Source organism: Pleurodeles waltl, chromosome 5 (genome assembly GCF_031143425.1).
Source record: "Pleurodeles waltl isolate 20211129_DDA chromosome 5, aPleWal1.hap1.20221129, whole genome shotgun sequence".
Taxonomy (NCBI): domain Eukaryota; kingdom Metazoa; phylum Chordata; class Amphibia; order Caudata; family Salamandridae; genus Pleurodeles; species Pleurodeles waltl.
Genome location: NC_090444.1, coordinates 113652287 through 113672947, shown reverse-complemented (window position 1 = coordinate 113672947; position 20661 = coordinate 113652287). Strand labels below are relative to the sequence as shown.

Below are 20661 nucleotides of genomic sequence, written 5' to 3'. Positions count from 1 at the left end.
AATTGCTATGTACCTGGTACACAATGAAAAAACATTGCAAGGTGCAGTTCAGTTATTGGCTCTGGGTACTTTGGGTTCTTGGTGAACCCACAAGCTCAAACATCTCCGCAACCAGAAGGGTCCAGTAAATGTAATGGTGTATTGGTTTTGAAAATATGCCTTAGTTAGAAAAAGTTACCAATGAAAAACATAAACACAAGTGGCTGTTTTTTACAAATCAATTTCAAAATGTTACTGTTTCAACTGTTACTTTCTGTAGGAAAACCTTAAAGGATCTACACAAATGATCCCTGGCTAAATTTAGAATTTTGTTAGACATGTATAACGTTTTGGGAGCCACCATTGGTTTCACACCCATTTCTACGACTAACTGGAAGGAGGTTGAAAGCACAAAAAATAGGAAAAATGGGATATGGCCCAATAAAATGCCAAAACTGGGTTGAAAATTTTGTTTTTCTGATTAAAGTCTGCTTGTTCCTGAAAGCTGGGAAGCTGGCGATTTTAGCACCGCAAACCTTTCATTGATGCCATTTGCGGGCGAAAATCAGACGCTTTCTTCTGCAGCACTTTTTCCTCAAAAATCCCAAAAGTAGCTGTATTTTGACATTTTTCTCAGTCCCCTCCAGGGAAATCCACAAACCCTTGATACCTAAAGACTCCTCAGGATGTTGGAAAAAAGGACGCAAAATTGGCATGGATACTTTATGTGGACAAAAGGTTATCAGGGCTTAAGAACAAACTACCCCAAATAGCCAAATAAAGGCTTAGCACGGGGTTGGGGGGTAAAGGCTTAGCTGCAAAGGGGTTAATTTGGCCTGAGCTTGGGAGTTGTTGCAACCTGTGTTAGAAATTCAGGCAGTTACATCTATCGATCAATCATTAGATGTTAGGAAGGTCTGTTGAGTCTCCTTTTTGACTTACCAAGGACTCCTCCCAGTGGCCACAATGCCACCCGTCACGGAAAAGTATACTTGAAAGGTGTCAAGTGCAGAGACATTTTACGTCCTGGGCAAAGTAGGCTCTGTCCCAGGGCCACAGCCTTTCAGGGGGGGCCTTGATAGAGGCAGCTCTGTTCTGCAGACAGTCTGGCCCCGATGACCTTGATTCATTCTTAAACAGATTGCTTTAAACACAGGTTTCCTTTAATTTATTTTCAATGTGGGTGATGTGTGAGAGTCTACTACAGAGAAATTATGCTATTCTTTTAGATCAAAGCAGGACCTCACATATGAGAATGTGTGACAGAGAGTATTTGCAGTACTATGTGTGAGTTGCTGTTGTGTTACGATATTGAAAACACACATCACTATCCCTGAATACTAGAGGTAAACAGATTTAGAATTTGGATCAATGTGCCTGTGCAATATCAATGACCTGGTCAAAGAGGGCATGAGAGCTGAAATTGGATAATAAATTCAAAGCTGTCCGAGCAGGGGCACCCAAAATATGTTTGGCTCAGGGCCCCCAAAATCCTTAAGATGGCCCTGGTCAAGTGTCTCCTGGGTAAGAACACATAAAAGTGGAAAAAACTAATTTACAATAGTATGGCTCCTGGTTGAAGATGAAGATTAGAATTGAAAAAATCTTCAAGGCACCAAACTCGACTTGAGCTCTGGAAAGAGAAAAGAGCAAAGTAAGAATCCAGGCAATGAAATCTAGACAGTCAACCTGTTGAAAACCAACATCTAGAACAGAAAATGTAGCAAAAGGGAGAAGAAAGCAATGAAAAAATAAGGGAATTAATGCACTGTGATGTATCTTCCTCTTTTGACCAGCTCCTTTCCATAGGATGAAACAGCATCTGACATCACAGGAAAAGGCCCAACTGCATTTGGAATATTGAATAAAGTTCCACAGTCAAAACACCACCTTGGGAAGGGCTAGTTTTAGGGCTCGTCCACGCTCTAAAAGTCATGGTATTTATTAATTTGCAGATCTCTGAAAAAGCCCAAGTTCAACAACCCCGATTCAATGCTGGATTCCAGGACCCCGCAACTGCCTTCCATGCCTTGCACTCCAGTCAACTCATTGAAATCATGCTCAGTGACAGTAAGTGTGGAGATGTAGAGATGCTCAGCATTTACAGAGTGTGATGTGCTTGGAACACACATGCCTTCAGTACAATGAGAGCTCCTTCATTTCTTGAATGAAGGCAACCCTCTGTAAGATCTTGACACAGATGTAACTCTAGACCTATAACATGTGTAGTTGCAATGAGCACTTATCCATCCCTTCCCACTGGAAAGAATTTATTTTGTTTGCCGGTTCTTCTCTTCGTCCTCTCACCCTTCCTTTCTAAATGATTGTTATCTTTTTCTGTTTTAATCTTTTAAAATCAGATTTTCGAAAATTGAAAATTAACTCAACATGTTTTCTGTAATTTTGCGTGTTGGACTTAGATAAAAGACCTGAAGGGGCCAATAATGCTAAAATAATAAAAGAAACGCTACAAAATATCACAAGAATTATTAGTGAAAATTGTGAGATTTTGAAGGCAGCACACCTAAAATCAGTTTATTGAGTGTCACACTGAAACAGTTTCAGACTATTAAACCAAAAGCATCCTTGGAAAATGTTGTAATATCAGCCCAATGTTGCACTTACAAAAACCCAGGGCCTCATTTACAAGCCTATTGTGCTGCCGCAGCATCATTATTTTTTTCGTAGCAGTGGCACAGCCAGTGCTCTACACTGCCCCATATTTACAAACTGACGCATTGGGCCCAATGCGTCAGCTTGTAAAGCCCTGCGTCACATTATACCTGAGCCAGTTATAATGTATGCACGGTAGGCATTCCACTGATGCACTGACATCACACTGATCAGTGAAATTTACAACTTTTCACTGCATCACTCTACCACCTCACTGCGTCAAAATTTTAATGCCATCTCAGACCAGGCGTAAAATTAATGCAGGGCTTTTTACAATGGGACTCTCCTCTGTGTTCTGATGCAGCAATGGGTCACTTGAGCGCCAACAGATGAGTCAGAACTTCTGACGCAATAAATCCAGCATCTGTGTCCCATGTCAGATGCAATCATTATCACAACCGCTAAAATCCAACATCGAGGTGTGTAGAGTTTATTGGATGCCATTATTATCGTCTAGTCAACCTTTTGGGTCAAAAACTGGCAGATTTTGGTGCTACTGGTAAATACAGGATCCGGTCCCCTTGTTAAATTCCAGCAGATTTAACCTGCCGGAATTTAAGGAAGGTTGCAATCTTCATGGCACCTGGTAATCACTTGGGGTTAAAAACAACGCATCCCTTGTTGTTGCAAGCCGGGATTGCAATTTACCAACGCAATTGTAATCAAAACCTAACTGGCTGTAACTAATAGAGCAGTCATCCTTCATTATTGGTGACAATTGTAATTTTGTTCAATAAATTAATGCTTTACACAAACTGATTATTTGCAAGTTTTACACTTGTACACGTTGCCAGATATTGTATAGGTGCGACTTTGCTTAAATTCCTAATATGTTGTGTTTCATACAGAACTGAGAACTCGGCGTCGCCTTTACCAGTCAATACATATACTGAAATATTTCTTGGGACACTGCTTCACATGACAAAGAGTACAAGAGAAGAAATTATACTATGTTGAGAAATTCAAAACCTAACAAAGAACACGGGAGCACACAAAATTCACACTGCCGGTACCAGCTTGCAGGTTATCTATAGCGCTCGACTTCGTCTAATGCACTTATGTTAGGTCCAGTCCCAGCCAATCTGAAATAGATAATCTCGAGTTGTATTCAAGACTGCTCGCTTTCCCTGCCCCTAACTGCATTTCCATTCCCATTGGAGGAGGCGGCTTCTTTCTTGCAGGCCAGGTTTTATGGGATGCGCTATCAAATGTTGTAGCAATTAGCTCCACTCCGAGCTGTAAAACACTCCTTTTAAGTGCGGGTGCACACGCATCGCCTTGCTGTTCCAAAGCATCTACTGGGAAGTCTAGTGCAAGAAGAGCAAAAGGATGCTGACCAAATACAATCAAATGTGAACAAGAACTCAAGCTTGGACGGTGTGAGCCGCAGCCATCCTTCGTTCTTCCCACAGTCCTCGGTCACTGAACACAGTTGACCAGCGAGGACCCTAATCACCTGCAATAAGACTACAAACCAGTGCTTAATTTGTAAATGGAAAAGTGCCGGTGCTCAGAGCCCTCCTCTGAAACATGCGGCTGCTGAAGTTAAAAGTGTGAGCGCGGAATACTGAGGCAGCGTGATCCTGAAGCCATCTCGGGCCTCTTCAATCCATTTAAAGCCACTCCCTGTCCCTTCAGCTGACTCTTGCAGCTTTCCGCTTTCTCCCGTTGTGAGGCTTTTTCGTTTTTCTCTTCCTCCGTCTTTCCCATGTGTGTCTTTTGCTCGCAACAAATGCTTGAGGCGAAGACTAAGCCCTGGCCCTCAAAAATAAGTGCCGGTGGTCAGCACCGGAAACAAGTACAAGCACTGGTGCAAACTCATGAATATTAAACATTCATGGATGATGTGGGCAATACTGTGGTCCCTCCCATGCAGCAGTATTGCCACTGCAACGCCAGTGGAGTAACGAAACTTGAGGGGACCCCCTTGCAAACTACACTGAGGGCCTCCCTCCGGATCACTAGGAGCCCTCTGTCCTGAAGAGGCCCCCTGGAGTTCCGGCTCCACCGGCACCGCGGGGGCTGCGGGAGCCTTTGTTACGCCACTGTGCAAGCATCCCTGGAGAAGCGGTCACCTGCCCTTGTGTTATCCCACAGGGGGGTGTTTCCCCCGCTACCTAGACAGGCCACAGGCGCTTATGGGAGGCAGAAACCGCCTCTTGGGATTACAAGCCGACTTACAACAGAGAACAGGTTTGGTGGGGCAGGCGGGAGGGAAGGTATTAAGAAAATAATTAGTATATTTGCTGGGATTAGGCAGTGGAATTGTCTGTGCTCTGTCTGCTGTGGGTCTGTGGCTGCGGGTGAAAGCCTCCATCAGACCATCAAGGCACTGGCGCACGGCGGTGGCGGGACTCCCTTTGGGCTGCTGCAAAAAGGTTTGCAATATTTCTTTTCGTTGGGGATTTTTTCTCCGTTTTATGTGTATTCCTTTAAGGCCCATCCTGTGGTTTGTACACTGCTTGCACGGATTCGCTTTGCCTTAGCCAATGGAATGCTGTTAATGGAAAGATCTGTTTCACTGCCAACAACTGGTTGCATTGTCAGTCTGTGATATCACTCGTATGGCATTGATTATTTGCCGTCTTTCAGGGTGATTTAGACCCTAGTTATACAGCTTTTTTAGGATTTCAGCACAGGAGTTGAGTGCAAGCTGTCCTGACTGTTCTCACTCAACCACCAACCACCATCAGGTGGAACCTGGTGGTAGTTGCTTATAAAAACCAGTGACTCATTGGTCATAAATTGTGTCATAAGGGTGTTTACATCGTTTGCACATATTATTCCCCTATTTTTGGCAAACGGGTGAGAATCAGGTGCAGAAACACACCCAGTCGGTGTTTAAACGCCGATTACTACAGTACGGGTGTAAATGAACAGAAGTTATTTTAAAGAATGACTTATTCGGCTCCCTGTGCCTGGACGCATAGGCACGTGCAGGAGGGGGTAGGACACGTGACACTAATGACGTTTGTGAGCTGTGCTTTTGTAAACAAGGGGGCAACTTGGCCTTCTAATGTAATTATTGATAACATAACCTCCCACTGACCTGCATGAATGCATGGCCCTCAGCATTTCAAGACTTTAATAGCCCTGGCATTGAATTGCTGGTCCAGAGTGAAGTTTCCACTGAAATACGCTGGAATGAAAGAAGAATTTGGAGAGTCATTGCAGGAAAATTGTTCCATGACTGTCAGACCTTTCAAATGAGGGCCACTCGAGAGGTCTAGGCAAGGAAGGTGGCAGCATTTTAGTCTAGTGCAGGGTTCTGCTAAGTCGATCCTGGAGAGCCGGATCCATGCCAGATTTTTAGCATATCCACATTTAGAAAAGAGATGTTTCAGAAATCTACATTTTTCGAAATGTTGATATGCTAAAAATCTGGCATGGGCCCGGCTCTCCAGGACCGACTTTGCAGAACCCTGGTCCAGTGCTTTGTATTTAATGTAATTCTTATATTTCTGCTTATTTTAGACTTTGAAAAGTATGTGCTTGTTGGACGATGAATTTTGTAAACTTCTATGTTCAAGTAATGATGAATCACAAAATAACTTATAGAAATAACAACCCCCAGTGCTGTTTCAAATGCAGTTGTAGCAAATATCAAAGTGAATCTGAATATCTTGTGATCTTCCCTTGTGAAAAATTTGCAAGTGGACATTACAGTTTCAAAATGAGCAGAGCTCAGATTCCTTAGCCTTGTCCAAGCATAAGAGACCCCTCCTTCCACTGTACCCATACAGCATCATAGTTGCAGATGTGTAGTGCATAGAAGAGGGACAGTAGCGCTACAGTAATGGCTCGTCCTGCTCCACCTGAACCTCAAAGACAGCTGGAGAAGGAGCAGAGGTCTCATTGGTAGGTGGAGTGGGGGGATCGGGCCAGGCTGGTGAGTGATGGAGCCAGAAAGTAATCTAGAGCCAGTCAGGGGAAGGGAAACCAGAGATGTCAGAACTATGGATTAAGTTAAAAAGAAAGATGGCTAAATAAAGTTAAAGAGTCAGAGCGGAATAATTTAAACAGAGAACAAATATATACTGGATTACCATGAGTGGTCACTGTAGGATATGACCTTTTCTGTAGGGTTATCCCCAAACTTTTTGCCTTTCTCTCCCTATTTTCCTGACCTTCTTTTTGTAATCAGTGCTAAAGCGCATGTTATCTCTCTCCAAAACTTAGTATGATTGACTTGCACCTGTTTGGCATATTTAGTTTACCTGTATGTCCCTTGTAAAGTGGTATACCATGCTCCCTAGGCCTGTAAATTAAATGCTACTAGTGGGTCTGCAGTGCTGGTTGTGCCACCCACAGAAAAAGCATTCCAAACCTGTCTCAGGCCTACCACTGCAGGGCCTGGGTGTGCAGTTTACTGCCACAGTGACTTGGCATTTCAAACTACTTGCCAAGGCCTAAACTCCCCTTTTAGTGCACCTAAGTCACCCCTAAGATAGGCTGTAGATAGCCCTATGGGCAAGGGGCTGTGTATGTAAAAGTTAGGACATGTACTCTTTTACATGTCCTTGTTGTGACAAACGGCCTATTTTTCACTGTTGTGATGGCTGCTCTTCCCATAGTTTAGCATTGGGAATTCCCTAATATATAAGGAGTAGCGTTGGCGTGTTTGGTATGTTTGGAATGGTAGTGAAAAATCTGTGTCACTGGTGTAGTTGGATTTTGCATTACTATTTTAGAAATGCCACTTTTAGAAAGTGTGCATTTCTCTGTACTTATAACTCCTTGTGCTTTGCAGCCTGCCTCAAATCCACATCTAGGGCAAAGTGACAGCTACACTTTGTGCATACTTTTCAGACAGCCATCACACAGGAGGGGCTGGTGCCTCTGCATACTGTTAGTCTTCTTAGGCTGGGAGAAAGGGAGGTGGGGAAAACTTACATGTGAATAGGTTGTGTCCCTGCCTCATACAATTGGCTGATTTACCCCCTACTGATATCTGGAGCCTGGGCTGAAAGAGGTTGTGTTACACTTGAAAGGGGTTCTTTGAAGTCGCCCCTTGAACAAAGACATGTTGGAGTATGAGTACAGGGGCTCTGACCCCATGTTTTTAGAGCACTTTTGGAACTGGGACTGAACCTCTGTTCGTTGCCCCAAAGGACTAAAATGGACTGCTCTTCTGCTGTTGCCCTGTTGCCTGCTGTCTGTAGTGTGGCATAAAGGACTCACTGGATTGCATTTCTGCTTGTTACACTCCTGCCACCTGCTCCCTGACTTTGGTTTCCCTAGCCACTGCTGGTGCTGCCAGGAGGGACCACCATTTGGACTATTTGCTTGTTGTGCTGGTCTCCTGGGCTGCTGGGGGGACTACCACTCTGCAAGTGGACTATATGTGCTGGCCTGCCTTCTGCTCTCTGTGCCCCCCCAGTGCTCTCAAGGGGCTTGTTGGCTTACAGCCCCCCTCCCTGTTCCCTAGAACCTCAGGGATTAAAAAGGATTTCACCAAAATGGCCTGAAACTGGCTCTGGGACTCATGAGTCCTTTCGCCTGAATACAATCGGCCATGCCGAACCATAAAAAAATGATTGTCTTCTTCCCCAGCTTCCCTAGCGTGTGCAGGGAACTTTGAGCATCTTTATTCACAGTGCGGAAGGCGGAGCATAGTAGATCATCATCTGAGTGCAGCTATAAACCTACGCTCTGCTTGAGGGCAGAGAAACCACTTTTCCTTGCGAGGAGCAGTGCCCCAGTCCACCCAACATTTGCTGTACCTGTGGTGGCTGTGTATGCCGAGGTCAGTCATCGCCACTGAGCCGGATCCCACATTCCTGGGTTGAGAGAAGAGGTCCAGGGCCGTCCGCCATCCCAAGCCAGGCTGGTCATGCTCCACTCCTCCAAGCTGCTGAGTTGCCGGGCAATGCTGGACCCTGCCTCCCACCCGCCGGAGAAGGGAGACCATCATCGTGTCGCCGTTCCTGGACTCAGTATCAGAACCAGGTATTGTGCCACTAAGGCTGGTTCTGTCCAGGGGATTACTAAGGATTGCCAGCACTCGTGCCGGAGGAGCAGGCCTTTCACTTGCTGCTATTCTTTATTTTTACTTGCCTCCGGAACAGGCCTCATCTGGAGGCCACTGGCTTGCCAACGTGGTGGGAAACTTTGTAGATAACCCCCGTGGTGTGATTGTTCCAGCTAAACTTGATCTTTTTGACACTATCCCTGGGACCACAAAATTACTGGGGAATATTCCCCCTTCTCTGCACAATTGGAATTAATATTATTTCATGACCCATGGGTAGCAAGGGCTGTCTAGTCCCTCAGGCTACCTTAGTACCAAGTCATATGCCTATGATGAGATGTTTTATGCCATATAGGAAACTGTTTACTATAGGTACAGAGGTACTTTGAAAAGCTCCTAGGTGAGACATGACCAGTGATATCTGAAATAGCTATTCTCTGTACCTAGGGTGACATTTTAAACTGTATTACATGCCAAGTACTTACTAATGTATGATGATCTGATGCTTGCATTAGCTAGGATAATGAGTACTATTTGAGTAATTACACTGGATACCGAGCTTTTGTGATTCATGTTGTTTGGTCCTGTTTCTGTACAATATACTAGATATATTTTTATATAACCCTGTGTGGAGTTTCTGTTGTTGCATGATTTATTGTGTAACTGGTGTGGGTGTGTTGCGCAAACGCTTTCCACATGACCTCCGGGGATAAGCCTGGCTGCTCTGCGCCAAACTACCAGGGGGTGACCACAGCTTATCTTTGGTGTGTAACTTACTTGTCCTGACTATAGTTCTTGGTACTGCCTGACTTAGGTGCATATCCAGCCAGCCAGTATGCCCATTTCTAACAGTCATGATAAAGAATCTTCTTTACGAAAGAAGTGGGAACATGCACTCAATGAAAAGGCAGCGTACAGTTAAGGTCACATGGCAAAACACATTTCTTTCTTGATTCACCTTCCGAGTTCTCGATGTTGTAATTTGAGATCAAAGAAACTTGATGTGGAGGCATTCAACACTGCAACATCTTTGTGGCCAAGGTTTCAAATGTGCTTATGTGGGGCATTTTTAGTTATCAAGTATGCCTATGTGTGACACTTTAAGGCCATATGTGTGACAGTTTGAGTGGTTCTATAATTTTTTATAGAGCACAGCAGTTATATCCATGAAATAGAATTATTGGAAAACACTGACTTTCCACAATAACATGCTTTAGAAATGGCCCTAAAAGAGGCCAGAATGCAAAGTGATCTTAATAAAAAGTAAAGACAGACTGAAGATTTCAGCCATTCAGGGCACAGGACAACTTGCCATCTATTTCGTGGCTTGCAGCTTTCACAGCATACCCCATATTTAAGGGGGAGGGTGGAATATATACACAGCACACAAATATGTACACACAGAGAATTTCAAATTTCGCAAAATGCTTTGTTTAGTTTTCTCTTGCAAAATGAATGGCCGGTAAACGCCAGTTTATTATTAACAAAACCACTAAAATCTGGTACAAATATGTGGTTAAACCGCTGTAGACTTCTTTATCAATACCACTCATTCTCCTCCCCTTAAAGGTTAAACGATGGAGCAGTACAGCATCCATTTTAGGACATCCTCACTCCTCACTCTTTACCCCTACTTCTCATCCCTGCTTCTCATCCATCATCCCTACTTCTCATCCATCATACATCATCCCTACTTCTCATCCATCATCCCTACTTCTCTTCCATCATTCCTACTTCTCATCCCTGCGTCTCATCTCTGCTTCTCATCCATCATCCCTACTTCTCATTGATGCTTCTCATCCATCATCCCTACTTCTCATTCATCATTCCTTCTTCTCTTCCATCACCCCTACTTCACATCCATCATCGCTACTTCTCATCCATCATATATCATCCCTACTTCTCATCCATCACCCCTACTTCTCATCCATCATACATCATCCCTACCTCTCATTCATCATCCCTACTTCTCTTCCATCACCCCTACTTCTCATCCATCATCCCTACTTCTCATCCATCATACATCATCATTACTTCTCATCCATCATCCTTACTTCTCTTCCATCAGCCCTACTTCTCATCTATCATACATCATCCTTACTTCTCGTCCCTCATCCCTGCTTCTCATCCCTACTCTTAATCCATCATCCCTACTTCTCATCCATCATCCCTACTTCTCATCCATCATACATCATCCCTACTTGTCATCCATCACCCCTCCTTCTCACCCATCATCCCTACTTCTCATTCATCATACATCATCCCTACTTCTCATCCATCATCCTTACTTCTCTTCCATCATCCAAACATCTCAACCCTGCTTCTCATCCATACTTCTCTTCCATCATCCCTACTTCTCTTCCATCATCCCTACTTCTCATCCCTCATTCCTGCTTCTCATCCATCATCCCTACTCCTCAATCCTCATCCCTCAGGCATACCAACACATTTTCAGTTTTGTGAAACACACCTTCACACTGATTGGTTTGTGAAATACTTACATGTAGCACTGAAACACTTGTCCTGGCATTTAATCTGAGTGTTGAGTGTTTGTATATGTGTGGTAGATGGTAGCAAGACTCTGTATTGTAGCAAGAGTCTGATTGCTTGGGTCAATGAGATCCATTTTGGATAGCTCCTGTTTCAACACGCCATCAGATGGAGGATGCCGTAGATATTAGGAGTGTATGGACTATATTCCTGGAGCAGAAGGGAGGATAATTAGACACTGAAGTGAGGTGGGTGTATACAAGGTACCCTTTAAAATTCTATGAGAAGCTTTTAGCAGGGAATTGCTCATTAGTCCAATCTGAGCACCACAATTTTGTGGATGATAAGGTAGATTGGTGGGTTAGCAGATTCTGTTTTTAAGGTTGAGGAAGTTTCAGGACAGGGCCTGCCGTTTTATGTTTCTGTGATTGCTATTGAAGGCTCATAACAGAGAGGTGCAGTTCCTCACATCTCATTGTGCACATGTTTTGGACACTCCTGCTTGGAGCCAGCATCATCAATGTCTGAAGTGAGACCGATCATCTTACACAAAGGCTGGATTGGCAGTGTGCCAGAAAATGCCATTTAAAAGGCAATCACCTCAAACCAGTTCCAGGACTGTAGGCAGTGGATTAATGTCTCCTATCTGGACAATAAGTCTATAGGTGGGGTCCAAGCCTTCCCACTTTCTTCCAGTTCCATTTTCTTCTTGATTAAGGAAGGGCGTGCTTCATAGAATGTTTGAAGACCTGAAGTTATCTAGGACTAGGGTTACTCTGAAAGCTAGTCTCCCAGAGATGAAAAATATCATGTAAAGACCTTATTTTTTGGAGAAGATGTTGGCCGGCCTAGCACAGATAGGAAAGGAGAGTGCCTGGCACTGCAGGAAGAAGATAAACTGGTCAGGAGACGAAATCCAGTCATGTTCCCAATTGCATGGAACACCCAGAAGAAGCTGATTTGAGTTTGTGGGCATGCCCTGTTCCGGCCTAAGCTAAAAGGAATCATGCGACCTCCTGAGTCAAACAGTATTATGTGATAAGAAACCCAGCAATATCAGCATGCCATGCTGGCACCTCTGCCATAATCTCTGAGGGACCTGTTCTGCCACCTCTAATGGGGTGTGGAACAAGACGTAATCACCACTATAGCAGCGGGCCTCTCACAGCCTGGAGGCAAGAATTTCGTAATGGATATATGAATGCTGTACTCAGAAAGTTGTGCCTGTTCATCAATGCCAGGAGAGGTGGGACCACTGCTTCGATCTTGCTCCTGCTGACATGCAACCCATGTGAGTGCAACACTGAACCACATTCACACCACAAGTAAAATACAAGGCCACAGGAGAGACTAAAAGACTGATCTTGCCGTAGAACTGCACCTTGCAAAGCAAACCAAGTGATGATAAGAACTCGGTCACAAGATCAACTGAACTGACCTCCAGGTCTTCACAACGAGAGGTCGCACAATTTTAGCCACTTACTGATGAAGCCTTATCCGTAGCATGTTTTCCTGTACAGTGCTCAGAGGAGATGTTTATGCCTACTATTGGATGCTGTTACTCAGACTTTGGTAGTGCAGTGGCACAATTGTGGTAACAGGACCCTACCCTAGCCTTAGTCCCTAACCTTGACTGTTCCCAGTTGAGCCTAGACTCAAAGGCTCACTATTGCTGTGTCACCATTTAGTGTACAGTTTGCTTAATCCACATATAATGACAGTTTGACATTGACCATCCATTGAATGCTACCATGTTGATCATAACCTGCTGTGTGCCGCTGGCCTTAGTACGCCACAGAAGATCTTACACCTAGGGGGTGATTTACTAACATTTTTCACTGGGTTTGCGTGATGAAAGTGAAGCAAATCAGTACAAAATATTCTTTTTATTTACTTTCGAGCACAAAACTTGTTTTGTACTAGCAAATGACTAAAAATAACACAAAGTAGTGTGGAGCGCTGCATTGCATTACTTAGCGTCAAGAGGGAATTTACATGGGCGTTCCCATGCAACCACCCACCCTCTTTGATACAAAACTGTATCTACCAAAAATGTGAGAAAGGGTTTTGCGTAAAAAAATATCACCTTTTAAAGCCAGGTGTTAAAAGGAGAACTGTTGTCATTTCTCCTTTCTTTTCCTACTTTGCATGTGTGCTGCACACATACAAAGCAGGAAACATTTTAAATGTTGTCTAGGCCTAGTATTTTGTACTGGAAGCCTATAAAACCTATGCTAGACTCTTGCAGTATGGCGCAAAGGGTATGCTTGACGCACAGCAGCCAAAATCATCACCGGTGCTAGGGAGAAGGGAGGCGTGAGCCTTTTCTCTGTAGATATGGCACTGTCCTGCTCACGCACCTCAACACAGAGCAACATTATCGGCTGCTGCGCTGCGTTGCCTGACAGTTTGGTAAATCTGTCCCCTAGTCTTACTTACAATCTAGCTCTTCACAACTTTGTGAACTCTGATGCACTTTTCTACAAGTTTGAAACGCCCTCTAAACTTTCCTATGTTCTAATTTTTTCTTCCCTAAGTGATTCTGAACTGATCTCATTAAAGTCTGGAAAGCTTCAATTATATTTCATTTGAGGTCAGAAATACCTTTGAATGGACGACCAAGTGGATCTTACTCAGAGCTGCCACCAAGGGACCTGCAGCACCGGTTCCACTTACCTACCTTATTTATGAAAAGTCGGCTTTAAGGCATCAAATGAGCAGCATTTGAGTCAATTGATCGATAGACACAGGCCAAGGCTGAGGGCGGTGGGTTTGATCTTTAGAAATTAAATGACTTCGCTTTTTTTTCATTTTTTTCAGAGAAACCACATTTTTGAGACCTTTTTGTCGCTTTCGGCTTCAGAAACGCTTGCAAATGGCGATCTGGCTCAGTAAAAGGGAAGCCTGAAAAGAAGAGCTTTGAACAAGCAAGCTTTTAAAGGCTCTTACAAATTGAAAAACACCATATCCCCTTTATTCCTAGTCTATAGTGGACTCCGTCTGTCTACAGCGGTAGTCGTGGACGGGTGGATGAAGACTCTTGGGTTTATGTAAAATGTGATGATAATGGCTTTCATTAGGACATGTGGAGAGTATTTCTATTTTTTGCCAGACAATGTCCTTAAAAGCCAACTGCATCATGCAAGGAAATTGCTTGTCTAATAGGTTCACTTAATTGCAGTGCCCCTGGGAGGGGGGGGGGGGGGTAGTGGAAATAAAGATTTGCAACCATTGATCGATGAGAGGCAGCTGTGTCCATCTACTTCAAGTGTCCAATGTACCACATACGAATATATCCATTTAGCATCCACCTAATGGTGTTTCGATGGCTATTTCACGTAATAGTCCAGGTCTGTATAGGTCTGCAGCTTTAGTGGAGAGTTCGAAGTCAAGCGTGGGTTGATGATCGAAATGTGGGGGTGAATGTGGGACATAGCAAGACAAAATGATGTGAAGCTTGAGGAGACCAAAATGGCCGCCCATTGTTGCTTTCCCAAGAAAATGGCTGATGTTGCCTCATTTGCCTGTGAGAGTTACTTTTATATTTCTGTGCAGCGAAGACAGGTATTGGTGTTGCACAGCTATGTACAATCTGCTATGTATATCTGCAAAAATTGGCTCATTGGTAGACTTTATGGCAGAAAGGGATTAGTAAAAGATTAAATTAAATAAGATTAGATTAAAATAAACATAAAAGTAGCTTCTGAGCAGCTTCTGAATGAGGAAAGCACATGAATGAAAAATCACACTTTTACCGGTAAACACGACGTGAAAACTGTGAAAGTTAGTGCATAAACTGTTGTGATTTTCAAATTTAGGAAACATTTCAGGAACTCTGCTTATAATTCCATAAAAATTGCCCTGGTGTAGTTCCATGTAAACAAATTTAAAACACACTTTGCAAGTTTTGAAATTTTATTGGGCGGCTTTGGTGTAATAGTGACAGAAGTCTGGTGCAGGATTGAGATCACCAGCATCCTTCAAACAGAATCATATTTTCACTCATGGACTGGGACCAAATGTACTTTTCAGACTTCTACCACAATTTACAACAATTCTCTGGCATCTTCCTTGTTAGCAAGTAGAAAATTCCTGACACCAATCAGAGGCAACCAAAACCTCCCAACTGAGATTATTGATGTAAGCACTGCAGGAAAAGAGAGGGATCCAGCCGAATCCCACATCACCAGCTATTATTAAGCTGGATCTGGGATCCGTCCGCCCCCCCCCCCCCCCCGAATTATGCTGAATTTGACCCAATCTAATTTGTCAACACCTGGGTCTATTCAGCATTGCCTGCACGCAGTGGCATAGCCAGTGTGTCATGTGCCCTGGTGCAAGGAAGGAAATGTGCCCTTTGGCCAGTATACTCTGAAATTCAGCAATAGTCAGGGTTCAGTGGGCCCCAGAGCCTATGGACCCCTGTGCCACTATACCTGCTGCACCAATAGAAGATACTCCCCTGCCTGCACGTTTCCAGCTTCCTGTTGTTTCAGGTGGGCCCAACACAAAGATCTAACTTCAAGGGACATCAGTCCTCTTTTTGTAGGAGGCGCATTCTGTCTTGGAGCTTTCCGGAACCCAACACCTAGATACCAATGCAATGGAGGGAAATAAAAGGATTCAGCTTGTTATCACCTCACAAGTGCTTAAGAGAAACTATGATTTGGAGGCAGGTTTTTAACTTTGTTCAACACCTGTGTGTAAGAGATATGCATTATTTGTACAAATGTCAGATGCTTCTGTCTGTTTCGGTAGTTACACTAATATAATATAGATAACACCTACTAATTTTTTTGTTTTATTTCATTCATCCTAGAGGGCTACTCATCCCAGTGCAGGGTACAAGAGTGCCTTACATCACTCACAAATATTATACAAAGACAATCATTCACACAAGTGTATAACTCAATGTAGGGAAAGGTTACATAAGACAATGAGTGTTATACAGTGTAGGAGTCACATATCATGCATACTGGCGAGCACTATGGGCCACACATACGATCAAAAACATTTTGCAAGTTCCTAACTGCGACTTTTTTTACTCACAATTAGGAACTCGCAAAATGTGAGTCAGACACTATCTGTGATTCCCAAATGGGTCGCAAAGGATCTGCCTCATCCATATTCATGAGGCAGGTCACAGTTTGCGACCCATTGGGAATGGCCGCACTCACAGGGATGGTGGCCTGCTGGGTTCAGCAGACCACCATGTCTATGATTGTTTTTAAAATCCGTTTTCCTTAAAGAAAACGGGATGCATTTCAAAATAAAAAATGAATAGTGATTTTTTCATTTTTTAAGAGTAGGCAGTATTCCGTGGGGCCAGTGCCTGCTCTAAATAAATGTTGGAGCCCACATTCACAAAGGGAAAGGGGGTCCCGTGAGGAACCCTTCCCATTTGCAAATGGTTACCACCTTCTTCACAGTGTTGGTAAAGTGTGAATGTTTTGCGACCTCATTCCAGTCGCAAAACATTCACACATGTCCCTGCGACTCGCTATTAGTAAGGGATGCCCTTAACACACCCCTTCCTAATACCAAATCACAAACCATATTTTGTGAGTCAGTAATTGGTTGGCGACTCACAAAATAGGGTTAGTACATGTAAAAAGGCTTTTTAGCAGTTGCAAATGGCTCAATTTTGTGTTTGCGCCCGCTACAACCTTTCGTACATGTGGCCCTATATGTTAATACTGCTTGGTCCGGAGAAACACAAAGTTAGACTTTAAAAAGCAACAGAGCGGTTGGAGGTTGTCTGTATTTTATTTCTACCCAGAGAAACCCTCCTGCGCAACATCAGAAAAACAAAAGATTTAGAAAAAAAATAAGGTTCTAATCCTACGCCTTGGCATAGCTTTGGAGCCTTATGCCAGTTCATAGGTTCACCTCCCTGATACCAGTTCATAGCTTACTGTTCTATCTTAGCGTAACCTATAAACTGCAATTAACAAAAGGATATCTGTGACAAATGCAGGGGAAACAATGTTTACCACATAGTGCCTTTGCCACGCAAGTTTTTACCGCACATATGCCTTTACACATATGCCATTACAACGAAAATGTAAGTATATATCAGGTAAGTGAAAATTTCACTCTCTATATATATATTTGGAATTAGTGGAAGGATTTTTCAGGGTTTAGGGGTTGGTAAGGGAATAGAGTGGTAAGGGTGATTTTAGGGCTCGAGTGTGGGTAAGGGTAATGGGTGGGAAGGGTATTTTTAGGGTTCAGGGGTGGGTAATGGCACATGGTGGTAAAGGTGATTTTAGCATTTTGGACTGGGTAAGGGTGTTGGGTGGTAAAGGTAGTTTTAGAGTTTAGGGTTGGTAAGGGTATTTGGGTGGTAAGTATATTTTTAGTGTTTATGGTGGGCAAGGGTATTTGAGTGGTAAGTGTGTCAGTAAGGGTATTTAGGTGTTAAGTGTATTTTAGAGTTTGGGGTGTGGAGGGGTATTCTGGTGGTAATGCTATTTTTATGGTTTATTGTGGGTAGGAGTATTTGGTTGGTAAAAGCATTTTTAGGGTGGGTAAGGGTATTTGGGTGGTAAGGGCATGTTTAGGATTTTGTGTGGGTAAGGGTGTTTGGGTGGTAAGGGCATGTTTAGGATTTTGTTTGGGTAAGGGTATTTGGGTGGTAAGGGTGTTTTTAGTGTTTAGGGTGGGTAAGGGTATTTGAGTGGTGAGGGTTTTTTTAGGGTTCAAGGTGGGTCGGGGTATTTTGGTGGTAAGGGCGTTTTTAGAGTTTAGGGTGGGTAAGGGTATTTGGGTGGTAAGGGTATTTTTTTAGGGTTCCTGATGGGTAAAGGCATTCGGTTTTTAAGGCATTTTTAGGGTGTGGAGGTTGAGTTTAGGGTTGATAAGGTAATATATATAGATATTTATATGGATATATATATATATATATATATACATATATATATATATATATATATAGATATATATACACTCATATATATAAAAGCTTATATGTGTGTGTGTGTGTATATATATATATATATAGATATATTTTAGGGATGTTATAGTTAGGCTCACATTTTAAACGTACAAAACCATAGAAATGCGACCTTTTTATTATTTGGTGTAAATCCGTTCAGTACTTTTTTAGTGATTAAAGAAAAAACAAATTTGTATATATAGGGATGTGAAGGCTCTGCAAACCCTCCCGATCTCATGCTGAGATTTGATTGGCAGCTATCACTTCAACAAGGAAGTGTTGGCAGCCATCTTGGGACCCGCCTCCGAACGAGTCCCTGAAAAAAATATATAAAAAAAGGGGCCTGGGTAGGGACACCCTGACACCTTAGCTCTGGTGCTGGGACCCCAGGGCTTAAAAAAGCTTTTTTTTGGAACGGATCTACTGAAAAGTAAAAAAAACAAGAGTGGGCTCCTGTGCTTGAATTAGAAACAGCCCCCAGGGGGTCCGGGTGCTGGGGGTAATTACATTTTTTATGGGTGGGCGCCTGGCCCCCCTGCAGGCCCGGGTACTGCCACCTCCTGGAGGCACTTATCAAAATGGAGGCGGGGGGTCTGGCCACCCGCCCTCCCCCGGCAGCCTCCAGGACCAACACCTCCTCGGGGCTTTGAACTGATATGATGTAGGAGCCGCGCGGCACCCTTACAGCCCCGGGGACTGCCACTTCTCTGGGGGCTCTATTTAAATACAGTGCGGTGGGGCGCACATCCCCCCTGTAATCCCAGGGGCTCTATTTAAATACAGTGGGGGGGGAGCACAGCCCCACTTCAGCCCTGGGGACCACCACCTCCCCAGGGCTCAATTAAAATACAGAGCGGGGGGATGCACAGCCCCTCCGCAGTCCCGGGGACAAACACCTCCCCACGGATTTGAACTGATATGATGCGGGGGCTGCATGGTCCCCCCCACAGCCCTGGGGACTGCCACCTCCCTGGGGCTCTATTTAAATACAGTGCAGGGGGGCATCGCAGCTCTCAAGCAGCAACAACAATTCATGTCAGTGTGAAATACAAGCAAACCCAAAGTGAACCTGTGCTTAACTCACTGGCAGCTTGGCACAAAAGCAGTCAGGCTTAATTTAAAAACAATGTGTTCAATATTTATGCAACACACAAACAATTATAAAGTGAAAACAAATACACCAATGTTGAAAATTTGAAAAAAGTTGAGCAAATTATTTGACACCAAAATGACAAAAATCCCATCAGTAGAACTAGAGATAGGCAATTTGAAAGATTTGGGTAAAAATAGTGCCTAAAAGCACAAGGCACTAACTGTACTAATCTGGTCGTGCTGACCCAGGACAAAGTCAGAAGTTGAGGCTAACCACAATGGAGCATAGGCTGGATACAGGGACTAAATTAGGTCAGCTGGGAGATGTACCTTAAATCCTAGTAGCAGAGTGATGCGCTGTGCAACAGAGGTTCCACGTCAGAGATGTGTTGTACAGCAATGGTTCCGAAGTGGCAGGGCTGCATAGCGAGGTCCTGCCTTGGAGACGCATTGAGCAGCAGCAGTTACAAAGAGCTGCATGGCTGCAATGCGAGGTCCTGCAGGGAAGATGCATCTCACAACAGCTGTTCCAATGTGAGGCTGCAAGGAGTTGAATCATACTGAGTTGGTTCAGCTGACGATCACAGCTGGGCTATCACAGCACATTTAGCACCACTTTCGAGTGTCCACGACTAGAGAGGCACCACTTGGGGGGTAAGGACTCACAGCAGGTAAAGTCCAGATGCAAAGCTCAAGATGGTTCCAGCCTTTTCCAACAATGAGGCACTGATCAGGAGGACAGCTAACTAGCCCCTGGAGTAACTCTGGTGGTCCTGCTTTCAAGATGGAGGTCTAGTACTTCTCAGTCAGGCAGCAGGGCAGCAAAGCAGCAGGGTAGTACCTCTTGCAGCAGAGCAGCATAGCAATATTTCTTGTGAGCCTTTCACAGGTTCAGAGGTGTACTGAAGAGCTGAGAAGAGGGAGACATTTCTAGAGTCCTCCCCCAACAGAGCTGTCTGGAATTTCCTGCCTCCCTGCCCTGGCCCAAGCTTGTCTGGTGGCACAAAAGACTAATGTGAAGCCCGGGGTGAGTGTGCTGAGGCAGAGCTTTGGTGATGTGCAAGTGTGGTAGGTAACTGCTCCTCGTCCACATCTTGACAGATGGCCCATCCTGCAACACCTATTCCCCCTTTGTTTTACTGTCTGAGAGCAATACAGAAAGACCACCTGCCAGCTACACTTAGTCATATGACCCAGGTTACAGGCTGCAGACACCAAATAGTTACGACAAGAAAATGTCAACTTTCTAAAAGTGGCATTTTCAGAATTGTGACTTAAAATTCAACTTTACCATTTTTTGCATGCAATTGTTCAGAGACCAAACTTGACTTTCTTACCTGCTCCCATTTGAACGTTATCACTTATCAAATGTGATAAGGTAAGCCAATATGGTCCTATGAGAGAGGCAGGCCTTGCAGTAGTGAAAAATTAATTTAAGAGTTTTTCACTAACACAACATGTAAAAGTTAAAAGTACATGTCCAACCTTTTAACTACACTCCATCATGTCCTATGGGCTG

The 20661-nt window shown here is 43.9% G+C and overlaps 1 protein-coding gene across 2 annotated transcripts in view; it reads left to right on the top strand.

Annotated features, from left to right (window-relative positions):
* Positions 1-4942: 4942 nt before the first annotated feature.
* Positions 4943-20661, top strand: part of LOC138295442 (angiopoietin-related protein 7-like) — a 186832-nt gene continuing 171113 nt past the window's right edge. For both annotated transcript variants that reach the window (XM_069233750.1, XM_069233749.1), the window contains exon 1: positions 4943-5030. The gene's annotated coding sequence lies outside the window, so the exon portion shown is untranslated. The remainder of the gene's footprint in view (positions 5031-20661) is intronic.